The sequence below is a fragment of the Pseudophryne corroboree genome, chromosome 11, assembly GCF_028390025.1.
Source record: "Pseudophryne corroboree isolate aPseCor3 chromosome 11, aPseCor3.hap2, whole genome shotgun sequence".
Taxonomy (NCBI): domain Eukaryota; kingdom Metazoa; phylum Chordata; class Amphibia; order Anura; family Myobatrachidae; genus Pseudophryne; species Pseudophryne corroboree.
This window is the reverse complement of record NC_086454.1, coordinates 142020104-142034421: the sequence shown is the minus strand read 5'-3', so window position 1 is coordinate 142034421 and position 14318 is coordinate 142020104. Positions and strand designations below refer to the sequence as shown.

General features: G+C 47.5%; 1 protein-coding gene and 1 long non-coding RNA gene across 6 annotated transcripts in view; one reads left to right on the top strand and one right to left on the bottom strand.

Moving 5' to 3' along the window:
* Positions 1 to 14318, bottom strand: part of LOC134969139 (uncharacterized) — a 226552-nt gene that overhangs the window by 167811 nt on the left and 44423 nt on the right. For both annotated transcript variants that reach the window (XR_010189410.1, XR_010189409.1), the window contains one exon: positions 7855 to 7906. This is a non-coding gene — a long non-coding RNA (uncharacterized LOC134969139). The remainder of the gene's footprint in view (positions 1 to 7854; positions 7907 to 14318) is intronic.
* Positions 1 to 14318, top strand: part of LOC134969138 (phospholipase A and acyltransferase 2-like) — a 58545-nt gene that overhangs the window by 34341 nt on the left and 9886 nt on the right. The window lies entirely within an intron of this gene.

Genomic DNA, 14318 nt, shown 5'->3' with positions numbered 1-14318 from the left:
AGGCATTTTATGTGACTGCCACGACAGTGCAGATATCAGAGACATACAGTATCCTGTGAGATATCTCACAATGTATTGGCCATAATGTCAGCACTCCCCTATATGGGGATTGTGTTGCATAGTAACATTATATTTGGTTAATGTTACTATGTAACACAATCCCCATATAGGGGAGTGCTGACATTATGGCCAATACATTGTGAAATGGGTGTAGTATGGTATGCCGGCGGTCGGGCTCCCGGCGACCAGCATACCGGCGCCGGAATCCCAACCGCCGGCATACCGACAGCTGGGCGAGCGCAAATGAGCCCCTTGCGGGCACAGTGGTGCGCTACGCTATCTATTCTCCCTCCAGGGGGGCCGTGGATGTCTGTATGCCGGCAGTCGGGATTCCGGTGCCGGTATGGTGGTCGCCGAGAGCCCGACCGCCGGCAACCTGAAGACCACCCAGTCAGCAGTGCCTACAGTGATGCACAATACTACAGAAGGGAATAATCTACAGTATATTGATATTTATCCTGACTAACACTAGTTATAAGCAGTGGGTATGGTACACAATGGGTTTTAATAACTTTTCTCTAACGTCCTAAGTGGATGCTGGGGACTCCGTAAGGACCATGGGGAATAGCGGCTCCGCAGGAGACTGGGCACATCCAAAGAAAGCTTTAGGACTATCTGGTGTGCACTGGCTCCTCCCCCTATGACCCTCCTCCAAGCCTCAGTTAGATCTTTGTGCCCGAACGAGAAGGGTGCACACTAGGGGCTCTCCTGAGCTTCTTAGTGAAAGTTTTAGTTTAGGTTTTTTATTTTCAGTGAGACCTGCTGGCAACAGGCTCACTGCATCGAGGGACTAAGGGGAGAAGAAGCGAACTCACCTGCGTGCAGAGTGGATTGGGCTTCTTAGGCTACTGGACATTAGCTCCAGAGGGACGATCACAGGTCCAGCCTGGATGGGTCCCAGAGCCGCGCCGCCGGCCCCCTTACAGAGCCAGAAGGCAGAAGAGGTCCGGAAAATCGGCGGCAGAAGACGTCCTGTCTTCAACAAGGTAGCGCACAGCACTGCAGCTGTGCGCCATTGCTCTCAGCACACTTCACACTCCGGTCACTGAGGGTGCAGGGCGCTGGGGGGGGCGCCCTGAGACGCAATAATAAACACCTTGGATGGCAAAAAATGCATCACATATAGCTCCTGGGCTATATGGATGCATTTAACCCCTGCCAAAATACATAAAAAAACGGGAGATAAGGCCGCCGATAAGGGGGCGGAGCCTATCTCCTCAGCACACTGGCGCCATTTTCCCTCACAACTCCGTTGGAGGGAAGCTCCCTGTCTCTCCCCTGCAGTCACTACACTACAGAAAGGGTTAAAAAAGAGAGGGGGGGCACTAATTACGCGCAGTATTAAAGATACAGCAGCTATAAGGGGAAAAACACTTATATAAGGTTATCCCTGTATATATATATATATATATAGCGCTCTGGTGTGTGCTGGCAAACTCTCCCTCTGTCTCCCCAAAGGGTTAGTGGGGTCCTGTCCTCTATCAGAGCATTCCCTGTGTGTGTGCTGTATGTCGGTACATTTGTGTCGACATGTATGAGGAGAAAAATGATGTGGAGACGGAGCAGATTGCCTGTAATAGTGATGTCACCCCTAGGGGGTCGACACCTGAGTGGATGAACTGTTGGAAGGAATTACGTGACAGTGTCAGCTCTGTATAAAAGACAGTGGTTGACATGAGACAGCCGGCTACTCAGCTTGTGCCTGTCCAGACGTCTCATAGGCCGTCAGGGGCTCTAAAGCGCCCGTTACCTCAGATGGCAGATATAGACGCCGACACGGATACTGACTCCAGTGTCGACGGTGTAGAGACAAATGTGACTTCCAGTAGGGCCACACGTTACATGATTGAGGCAATGAAAAATGTTTTTACACATTTCTGATAATACGAGTACCACCAAAAAGGGGTATTATGTTCGGTGAGGAAAAACTACCTGTAGTTTTCCTGAATCTGAGAAATTAAATGAGGTGTGTGATGATGCGTGGTTTTCCCCCGATAACAACTGATAATTTCTAAAATGTTATTGGCATTATATCCTTTCCCGCCAGAGGTTAGGGTGCGTTGGGAAACACCCCCTAGAGTGGATAAAGCGCTCACACGCTTGTAAGGGCTCTACCCTCTCCTGAGATGGCCGCCCTTAAGGATCCTGCTGATAAAAAGCAGGAGGGTATCCTAAAATGTATTTACACACATACTGGTGTTATACTGCGACCAGCAATCGCCTCAGCCTGGATGTGCAGTGCTGGGTTGGCGTGGTCGGATTCCCTGACTGAAAATATTGATACCCTAGATAGGGACAGTATATTATTGCCTATAGAGCATTTAAAAGATGCATTTCTATATATGCGTGATGCACAGCGGAATATTTGCCGACTGGCATCAAGTCAAAGTGCGTTGTCCATTTCTACCAGTAGAGGGTTATGGACACGTCAGTGGTCAGGTGATGCGTATTCCAAACGGCATTTGGAAGTATTGCCTTATTAAGGGGAGGAGTTATTTGGGGTCGGTCTTTCAGACCTGGTGGCCACGGCAACAGCTGGGAAATCCACGTTTGTACCCCAGGTCGCCTCTCAACATGAGAAGACGCCGTATTATCAGGCGCAGTCTTTTCGTGGACAAGCGGGCAAAAGATTCCTCATTTCTGCCCCGTGACAGAGGGAGAGGAAAAAGGCTGCAGAAATCAGCCAGTTCCCAGGAACAGAAACCTTCTCCCGCCTCTGCCAAGCCCTCAATATGACGCTGGGGCTTTACAAGCAGAATCAGGCACGGTGGGGGGCCCGTCTCAATGAATTTCAGCGCGCAGTGGGCTCACTCGCAAGTAGACCCCTGGATCCTTCAGGTGATATCTCAGGGGTACAAATTAGAATTCGAGACGTCTCCCCCTCGCCGTTTCCTAAAGTCGGCTTTACCGATGTCTCCTTCTGACAGGGAGACTGTTTTGGAAGCCATTCACAAGCTGTATTCCCAGCAGGTGATAACAAGGTACCCCTCCTGCAACAAGGAACGGGGTATTATTCCACACTGTTGTGGTACCGAAGCCGGACGGCTCGGTGAGACCGATTCTAAATCTAAAATCTTTGAACACTTACATACAGAGGTTCAAATTCAAGATTGAGTCACTCAGAGCAGTGATTGCGAACCTGGAAGAAGGGGACTACATGATGTCTCGGGACATCAAGGATACTTACCTTCATGTCAAAATTTACCCTTCTCATCAAGGGTACCTCAGGTTTATGGTACAGAACTGTCACTATCAGTTCAGACGCTGCCGTATGGATGGTCCACGGCACCCCGGGTCTTTACCAAGGTAATGGCCGAAATGATGATATTCCTTCGAAGGAAGGGAATTTTAGTTATCCTTTACTTTGACGATTCCCTGATAAGGGTAAGATCCAGGGAACAGTTGGAGGTCGGTGTAGCACTATTTCAGGTAGTGTTGCGGCAGCACGATTGGATTCTCAATATTCCAAAATCGCAGCTGGTTCCGACGACTTGTCTTCTGTTCCTAGGGATGATCCTGGACACAATCCAGAAAAAGGCTTTTCTCCCGGAGGAAAAAGCCAGGGAGTTATCCGAGCTAGTCAGGAACCTCCTAAAACCGAGCCAAGTCTCAGTGCATCAATGCACAAGGGTTCTGGGTAAAATGGTGGCTTCCTAAGAAGCAATCCCATTCGGCAGATTCCACGCAAGAATTTTCCAGTGGGACCTGCTGGACAAATGGTCCGGGTCGCATCTTCAGATGCATCAGCGGATAACCCTGTCACCAAGGACAAGGGTGTCCCTCCTGTGGTGGTTGCAGAGTGCTCATCTTCTAGAGGGCCGCAGATTCGGCATTCAGGACTGGGTCCTGGTGACCACGGATGCCAGCCTGCGAGGCTGGGGAGCAGTCACACAGGGAAGGAATATCCAGGGCTTATGGTCAAGTCTGGAGACATCACTTCACATAAATATCCTGAAGCTAAGGGCCATTTACAATGCTCTAAGCTTAGCAAGTCCTCTGCTTCAAGGTCAGCCGGTGTTGATCCAGTCGGACAACATCACGACAGTCACCCACGTAAACAGACAGGGTGGCACAAGAAGCAGGAGGGCAATGGCAGAAGCTGCAAGGATTCTTCGCTGGGCGGAAAATCATGTGATAGCACTGTCAGCAGTATTCATTCCGGGAGTGGACAACTGGGAAGCAGACTTCCTCAGCACGACCTCCACCCGGGAGAGTGGGGACTTCACCCAGAAGTCTTCCACATGATTATAAACCGTTGGGAAAAACTCGACAGGTATTGCGCCAGGTCAAGGGACCCTCAGGCAATAACTGTAGATGTTCTGGTAACACCGTGGGTGTACCAGTCAGTGTATGTGTTCCCTCCTCTGCCTCTCATACCCAAGGTACTGAGATTGATAAGATGGAGAGGAGTAAGCACTATATTCGTGGCTCCGGATTGGCCAAGAAGGACTTGGTAACCGGAACTTCAAGAGATGCTCACGGAGGATCCGTGGCCTCTACCTCTAAGAAGGGACCTGCTCCAGCAAGGACCCTGTCTGTTCCAAGACTTACCACGGCTGCGTTTGACGGCATGGCGGTTGAACGCCGGATCCTGAAAAGGCATTCCGGATGAAGTCATCCCTATCCTGATCAAAGCCAGGAAGGATGTAACCGCAAAACATTATCACCGCATTTGGCGAAAATATGTTGCGTGGTGCGAGGCCAGTAAGGCCCGACGGAGGAAATTCAACTGGGTCGTTTCCTACATTTCCTGCAAACAGGAGTGTCTATGGGCCTGAAATTGGGGTCCATTAAGGTTAAAATTTCGGCCCTGTCAATTTTCTTCCAAAAAGAACTAGCTTCAGTCCCTGAAGTTCAGACGTTTGTAAAAGGGGTACTGCATATACAGCCTCCTTTTGTGCCTTCAGTGGCACTTTGGGATCTCAATGTAGTTTTTGGGTTCCAAAAGTCACATTGGTTTGAACCACTTAAATCTGTGGAGTTAAAATATCTCACATGGAAAGTGGTCATGCTGTTGGCCCTGGCCTGGGCCAGGCGCGTGTCAGAATTGGCGGCTTTATCCTGTAAAAGCCCTTATCTGATTTTCCATTCGGACAGGGCGTATTTGAGGACTCGTCCTCAGTTTCTCCCTAAGGTGGTTTCAGCGTTTCACCTGAACCAACCTATTGTGGTGCCTGCGGCTACTAGGGACTTGGAGGACTCCAAGTTGCTAGACGTTGTCAGGGCCCTGAAAATATATGTTTCCAGGACGGCTGGAGTCAGGAAAACTGACTCGCTGTTTATCCTGTATGCACCCAACAAGCTGGGTGCTCCTGCTTCTAAGCAGACTATTGCTCGTTGGATTTGTAGTACAATTCAGCTTGCACATTCGGTGGCAGGCCTGCCACAGCCAAAAATCTGTAAATGCCCACTCCACAAGGAAGGTGGGCTCATCTTGGGCGACTGCCCGAGGGGTCTCGGCTTTACAACTTTGCCGTGCAGCTACTTGGTCAGGAGCAAATACGTTTGTAAAATTCTACAAAATTGATACCCTGGCTGAGGAGGACCTGGAGTTCTCTCATTTGGTGCTGCAGAGTCATCCGCACTCTCCCACCCGTTTGGGAGCTTTGGTATAATCCCCATGGTCCTTACGGAGTCCCCAGCATCCACTTAGGACGTTAGAGAAAATAAGAATTTACTTACCGATAATTCTATTTCTCGTAGTCCGTAGTGGATGCTGGGCGCCCATCCCAAGTGCGGATTGTCTGCAATACTGGTACATAGTTATTGTTACCAAAAAATCGGGTTATTTCTGTAGTGAGCCATCTTTTCTAGAGGCTCCTCTGTTATCATGCTGTTAACTGGGTTCAGATCACAAGTTGTACGGTGTGATTGGTGTGGCTGGTATGAGTCTTACCCGGGATTCAAGATCCTTCCTTATTGTGTACGCTCGTCCGGGCACAGTATCCTAACTGAGGCTTGGAGGAGGGTCATAGGGGGAGGAGCCAGTGCACACCAGATAGTCCTAAAGCTTTCTTTGGATGTGCCCAGTCTCCTGCGGAGCCGCTATTCCCCATGGTCCTTACGGAGTCCCCAGCATCCACTACGGACTACGAGAAATAGAATTATCGGTAAGTAAATTCTTATTTTTTTTTCTTCTTTCACTCTTTATATTTTTTGGGGTTGGTATCGGGATCCCAGCTGTTAAAATACAGGTGATTAAAATACCGACAAAGACTTATTAAGAATGCTAACCCTAACCCACCCGGTGGTGCCTAAACCTAACCTTCCCTCCCCGCAGTCTAATCCTAACCCTCCCTCCACCGCAGATTAACCCTCCCCCCCGCATCCTGCCTCCCCTGACGCCACGTCCCTGCTATAGCATCCTTTCTTGCATTGTACAATACCACTACCCACTTTATCTTCAAAATTCGTGATATCAGTTCTCATGACCCAATTTTTGATATTACAACCCTGTCGGAAACTTTCCATGGGAGTTTTTTCTTTAAATCCCATTAGGTCGGTATCGGAACTGACTGTTGGCCACAGGGCCTTAGTGGCTTTTTGCACACTATTACTGCTCGTTGTATAATTAGTTGCCCAGATCACTCAATCCGCTTTGTCATGTTTTCTAGACTTGAATGCAAACAATTATTTCCGAGGCATATCAAGTACTTTTTGTTTATGTAGTAATAGCAACTTTTCGGGTTATCCTCATCGGATAAATTTCAACATCATATCATTAAGTTGTTCCTCCAGCAGTGTTCTGTCATTGTTCATTCTTGCCACCCTCAGCATCTGGGAGTATGGTAATCCTGACTTGAGAGCTGGTGGGTGATGGCTCGAGTACCATAGTAATGTGTTTCGATCCGTACTTTTGCTATCTACTGATATGTTTAGCTTTCCATCACAGTTGGCCAGATGGACATCCAGATAATCCATTTCAGAAAAGCTTGTTTTATATGAAAACTGGATCGGCCCCTTGAGGTCATTAATGGCTTCCGCCATGGCACAAAATGACTGTTCAGTGCCTGACCAGAATATGATCAGGTCATCAATGTATCCTAGAAATAATCTAGCATGTTGCTGAAACACTGAATTGCTTTAAAACAGCAATTGCTCTTGCATGTACATATATATGTTTGCATAAGGGGGGGATACATTAGATCCCATAGAGCATCCAGATGTCTGCAAAAAATACTTTCCATCAAATAGGAAATAGTTTCTATGTAACACCGAGGTGAGTAATTGTATGACAAAAGACACTGCTGGTCCTGAGTACCACTTGTTATTTTCCAGGAAATTTTCCTTTGCTCTTAATCCATCCGCATGGGGGATCACCGTATATAGTCTATGTACATCTAGTGTGCACATCAACAGATTAAAAGGTGATTCAGTGAATTCCTTAATCCGGACCAAGAAATTTGTGGTGTCCTTCAAATAAGAAGCTTCATGCACCATCCAAGGTTGCAGTATAGTATCCAAGTACCGGGATACTGTTTGGTATAAGGATCCCATTGTGGAAACAATGGGGCGTACCGGTGCCAGCTGAATATATATATTGGTTGGGGGAAATAGTAACTATTTAGCTTGAGGTGCTGAGATGACATTCAAAACAAATTCTCAAAGATTTCAGTAATGCGGCCAACACAGATGGTGAGAGATTTGGAGAGGATAGGTAAATTTGGGCATAATCTATATACAGATGGAACTGAAATCTAAAGCAGATGTACTACAGATAATGTTCAAGAGTATCAGAAATTATTAGAGATGAACGGGTTTGGTTTCCAGGAAATCAAACCCACCCGAACTTACCCATTCCAAGTGGATCCGAGCCGGGACTTGGTTGTCCTCGTCATATTTAGATCTGCAAATGAAGCAAAAACGTCATTCCCTTGGTGTCTGACATTGCAAGTTTTGGATTCGGGTGCCATTTAAATATTCACACAGGACACCGGAGGGAGCAGATGGGTGAACATAAGAGAGAGAAGCCACACACATCGCTGTGCATCGTTCTGTTAGTCTGAGGCTTCCAACATGTCTCTGAGGAAGCGCAACCTAAAGGAATACAATTCATAAATTAGATGGATGCAATTTTACATACTCATTCATATTCTTATAATGAGTCTAGAGAGTTTAAAAAGGAGAGAATCTAGATCAGGACAAAAAGAGTAATTTCATATACCTTTTTCATATATATCTATAATGTTATGTTATCCAGCATCTATAAAGTTAATGGCGGCATGAACCATAATTAGTAACAATAAGGAGAAGACTGGATATGATGGAGCTATAAAAAGGATCTCTTGATGACACCAAGCCAGTCCTCTAATGAAGTCCAGGTGATAAAGCGCGTAGGAACGTAGCTTGGCATGGTAATGTTCACGGTCTAAGGAATAGGTGAAAGATTGTGTGTGTGTCTCGGTGGAGACGCTTTTACTATTCTTATGCTTGCGGTGGACTAACAGCAAGTGTTGGTTCTCATGTATTTCTTCAGTGCACGTTTGTGATTGCTTTTAATAAAATGTTACACTTTTTAAGGACTATGTGGCACCCCTGGCATTCATCTTTCTAGAAAATATAATATCCAAGGGTTCCCTAGGCCAGAGGTATCACCGGGTCTGGTGACACCCGGTGCGCACTCTGCATCCTCTTGCGCGCTCGCGGCCAAAAAAGGGTGTGTGGCCTAATTCGGATGGGTGTGGCGTCACGGGGGAAGCATGTAACTAGAGATGAGCGCCGGAAATTTTTCGGGTTTTGTGTTTTGGTTTTGGGTTCGGTTCCGCGGCCGTGTTTTGGGTTCGACCGCGTTTTGGCAAAACCTCACCGAATTTTTTTTGTCGGATTCGGGTGTGTTTTGGATTCGGGTGTTTTTTTCAAAAAACACTAAAAAACAGCTTAAATCATAGAATTTGGGGGTCATTTTGATCCCAAAGTATTATTAACCTCAAAAACCATAATTTACACTCATTTTCAGTCTATTCTGAATACCTCACACCTCACAATATTATTTTTAGTCCTAAAATTTGCACCTAGGTCGCTGGATGACTAAGCTAAGCGACCCTAGTGGCCGACACAAACACCGGGCCCATCTAGGAGTGGCACTGCAGTGTCACGCAGGATGTCCCTTCCAAAAAACCCTCCCCAAACAGCACATGACGCAAAGAAAAAAAGAGGCGCAACGAGGTAGCTGTGTGAGTAAGATAAGCGACCCTAGTGGCCGACACAAACACCGGGCCCATCTAGGAGTGGCACTGCAGTGTCACGCAGGATGTCCCTTCCAAAAAACCCTCCCCAAACAGCACATGACGCAAAGAAAAAAAGAGGCGCAATGAGGTAGCTGTGTGAGTAAGATAAGCGACCCTAGTGGCCGACACAAACACCGGGCCCATCTAGGAGTGGCACTGCAGTGTCACGCAGGATGTCCCTTCCAAAAAACCCTCCCCAAACAGCACATGACGCAAAGAAAAAAAGAGGCGCAATGAGGTAGCTGTGTGAGTAAGATAAGCGACCCTAGTGGCCGACACAAACACCGGGTCCATCTAGGAGTGGCACTGCAGTGTCACGCAGGATGTCCCTTCCAAAAAACCCTCCCCAAACAGCACATGACGCAAAGAAAAAAAGAGGCGCAATGAGGTAGCTGTGTGAGTAAGATAAGCGACCCTGGTGGCCGACACAAACACCGGGCCCATCTAGGAGTGTCACTGCAGTGTCACGCAGGATGTCCCTTCCAAAAAACCCTCCCCAAACAGCACATGACGCAAAGAAAAAAAGAGGCGCAATGAGGTAGCTGTGTGAGTAAGATAAGCGACCCTAGTGGCCGACACAAACACCGGGCCCATCTAGGAGTGGCACTGCAGTGTCACGCAGGATGTCCCTTCCAAAAAACCCTCCCCAAACAGCACATGACGCAAAGAAAAATTAAAGAAAAAAGAGGTGCAAGATGGAATTGTCCTTGGGCCCTCCCACCCACCCTTATGTTGTATAAACAGGACATGCACACTTTAACCAACCCATCATTTCAGTGACAGGGTCTGCCACACGACTGTGACTGAAATGACGGGTTGGTTTGGACCCCCACCAAAAAAGAAGCAATTAATCTCTCCTTGCACAAACTGGCTCTACAGAGGCAAGATGTCCACCTCATCATCATCCTCCGATATATCACCGTGTACATCCCCCTCCTCACAGATTATCAATTCGTCCCCACTGGAATCCACCATCTCAGCTCCCTGTGTACTTTGTGGAGGCAATTGCTGCTGGTCAATGTCTCCACGGAGGAATTGATTATAATTCATTTTAATGAACATCATCTTCTCCACATTTTCTGGATGTAACCTCGTACGCCGATTGCTGACAAGGTGAGCGGCGGCACTAAACACTCTTTCGGAGTACACACTTGTGGGAGGGCAACTTAGGTAGAATAAAGCCAGTTTGTGCAAGGGCCTCCAAATTGCCTCTTTTTCCTGCCAGTATAAGGACGGACTGTGTGACGTGCCTACTTGGATGCGGTCACTCATATAATCCTCCACCATTCTTTCAATGGTGAGAGAATCATATGCAGTGACAGTAGACGACATGTCCGTAATCGTTGTCAGGTCCTTCAGTCCGGACCAGATGTCAGCATCAGCAGTCGCTCCAGACTGCCCTGCATCACCGCCAGCGGGTGGGCTCGGAATTCTGAGCCTTTTCCTCGCACCCCCAGTTGCGGGAGAATGTGAAGGAGGAGATGTTGACAGGTCGCGTTCCGCTTGACTTGACAATTTTCTCACCAGCAGGTCTTTCAACCCCAGCAGACTTGTGTCTGCCGGAAAGAGAGATCCAAGGTAGGCTTTAAATCTAGGATCGAGCACGGTGGCCAAAATGTAGTGCTCTGATTTCAACAGATTGACCACCCGTGAATCCTTGTTAAGCGAATTAAGGGCTCCATCCACAAGTCCCACATGCCTAGGAGAATCGCTCCGTGTTAGCTCCTCCTTCAATGTCTCCAGCTTCTTCTGCAAAAGCCTGATGAGGGGAATGACCTGACTCAGGCTGGCAGTGTCTGAACTGACTTCACGTGTGGCAAGTTCAAAGGGCATCAGAACCTTGCACAACGTTGAAATCATTCTCCACTGCACTTGAGACAGGTGCATTCCACCTCCTATATCGTGCTCAATTGTATAGGCTTGAATGGCCTTTTGCTGCTCCTCCAACCTCTGAAGCATATAGAGGGTTGAATTCCACCTCGTTACCACTTCTTGCTTCAGATGATGGCAGGGCAGGTTCAGTAGTTTTTGGTGGTGCTCCAGTCTTCTGTACGTGGTGCCTGTACGCCGAAAGTGTCCCGCAATTCTTCTGGCCACCGACAGCATCTCTTGCACGCCCGTCGTTTTTTAAAAAATTCTGCACCACCAAATTCAAGGTATGTGCAAAACATGGGACGTGCTGGAATTTGCCCAGATTTAATGCACACACAATATTGCTGGCGTTGTCCGATGCCACAAATCCACAGGAGAGTCCAATTGGGGTAAGCCATTCCGCGATGATCTTCCTCAGTTGCCGTAAGAGGTTTTCAGCTGTGTGCGTATTCTGGAAACCGGTGATACAAAGCGTAGCCTGCCTAGGAAAGAGTTGTCGTTTGCGAGATGCTGCTACTGGTGCCGCCGCTGCTGTTCTTGCGGCGGGAGTCCATACATCTACCCAGTGGGCTGTCACAGTCATATAGTCCTGACCCTGCCCTGCTCCACTTGTCCACATGTCCGTGGTTAAGTGGACATTGGGTACAGCTGCATTTTTTAGGACACTGGTGACTCTTTTTCTGAGGTCTGTGTACATTTTCGGTATCGCCTGCCTAGAGAAATGGAACCTAGATGGTATTTGGTACCGGGGACACAGTACCTCCAACAAGTCTCTAGTTGGCTCTGCAGTAATGATGGATACTGGAACCACGTTTCTCACCACCCAGGATGCCAAGGCCTCAGTTATCCGCTTTGCAGCAGGATGACTGCTGTGATATTTCATCTTCCTCGCAAAGGACTGTTGGACAGTCAATTGCTTACTGGAAGTAGTACAAGTGGTCTTCCGACTTCCCCTCTGGGATGACCATCGACTCCCAGCAGCAACAACAGCAGCGCCAGCAGCAGTAGGCGTTACACGCAAGGATGCATCGGAGGAATCCCAGGCAGGAGAGGACTCGTCAGAATTGCCAGTGACATGGCCTGCAGGACTATTGGCATTCCTGGGGAAGGAGGAAATTGACACTGAGGGAGTTGGTGGTGGGGTGGTTTGCGTGAGCTTGGTTACAAGAGGAAGGGATTTACTGGTCAGTGGACTGCTTCCGCTGTCACCCAAAGTTTTTGAACTTGTCACTGACTTATTATGAATGCGCTGCAGGTGACGTATAAGGGAGGATGTTCCGAGGTGGTTAACGTCCTTACCCCTACTTATTACAGCTTGACAAAGGCAACACACGGCTTGACAAATGTTGTCCGCATTTCTGTTGAAATACTTCCACACCGAAGAGCTGATTTTTTTGGTATTTTCACCAGGCATGTCAACGGCCCTATTCCTCCCACGGACAACAGGTGTCTCCCCGGGTGCCTGACTTAAACAAACCACCTCACCATCAGAATCCTCCTTGTCAATTTCCTCCCCAGCGCCAGCAACACCCATATCCTCCTCATCCTGGTGTACTTCAACACTGACATTTTCAATCTGACTATCAGGAACTGGACTGCGGGTGCTCCTTCCAGCACTTGCAGGGGGCGTGCAAATGGTGGAAGGCGCATGCTCTTCACGTCCAGTGTTGGGAAGGTCAGGCATCGCAACCGACACAATTGGACTCTCCTTGTGGATTTGGGATTTCGAAGAACGCACAGTTCTTTGCGGTGCTTTTGCCAGCTTGAGTCTTTTCAGTTTTCTAGCGAGAGGCTGAGTGCTTCCATCCTCCTGTGAAGCTGAACCACTAGCCATGAACATAGGCCAGGGCCTCAGCCGTTCCTTGCCACTCCGTGTGGTAAATGGCATATTGGCAAGTTTACGCTTCTCCTCCGACAATTTTATTTTTGGTTTTGGAGTCCTTTTTTTACTGATATTTGGTGTTTTGGATTTGACATGCTCTGTACTATGCCATTGGGCATCGGCCTTGGCAGACGACGTTGCTGGCATTTCATCGTCTCGGCCATGACTAGTGGCAGCAGCTTCAGCACGAGGTGGAAGTGGATCTTGATCTTTCCCTAATTTTGGAACCTCAACATTTTTGTTCTCCATATTTTAATAGGCACAACTAAAAGGCACCTCAGGTAAACAATGGAGATGGATGGATACTAGTATACTTATGGATGGACTGCCGAGTGCCGACACAGAGGTAGCTACAGCCGTGGACTACCGTACTGTGTCTGCTGCTAATATAGACTGGATGATAATGAGATGAAATCAATATATATATATGTATGTATATATAATATCACTAGTACTGCAGCCGGACAGGTAGATAATCTATTTATTAGGTAATGATGACTGATGACGGACCTGCTGGACACTGTCAGCTCAGCAGCACCGCAGACTGCTACAGTAAGCTACTATACTATAGTAGTATGTACAAAGAAGAAAGAAAAAAAAAAACCACGGGTAGGTGGTATACAATTATGGATGGACTGCTGAGTGCCGACACAGAGGTAGCTACAGCCGTGGACTAACGTACTGTGTCTGCTGCTAATATAGACTGGATGATTGATAATGAGATGAAATCAATATATATATGTATGTATATATAATATCACTAGTACTGCAGCCGGACAGGTAGATAATATATTTATTAGGTAATGATGACTGATGACGGACCTGCTGGACACTGTCAGCTCAGCAGCACCGCAGACTGCTACAGTAAGCTACTATACTATAGTAGTATGTACAAAGAAGAAAGAAAAAAAAAAAACCACGGGTAGGTGGTATACAATTATGGATGGACTGCCGAGTGCCGACACAGAGGTAGCTACAGCCGTGGACTAACGTACTGTGTCTGCTGCTAATATAGACTGGATGATTGATAATGAGATGAAATCAATATATATATGTATGTATATATAATATCACTAGTACTGCAGCCGGACAGGTAGATAATATATTTATTAGGTAATGATGACTGATGACGGACCTGCTGGACACTGTCAGCTCAGCAGCACCGCAGACTGCTACAGTAAGCTACTATACTATAGTAGTATGTACAAAGAAGAAAGAAAAAAAAAAACCACGGGTAGGTGGTATACAATTATGGATGGACTGCTGAGTGCCGACAC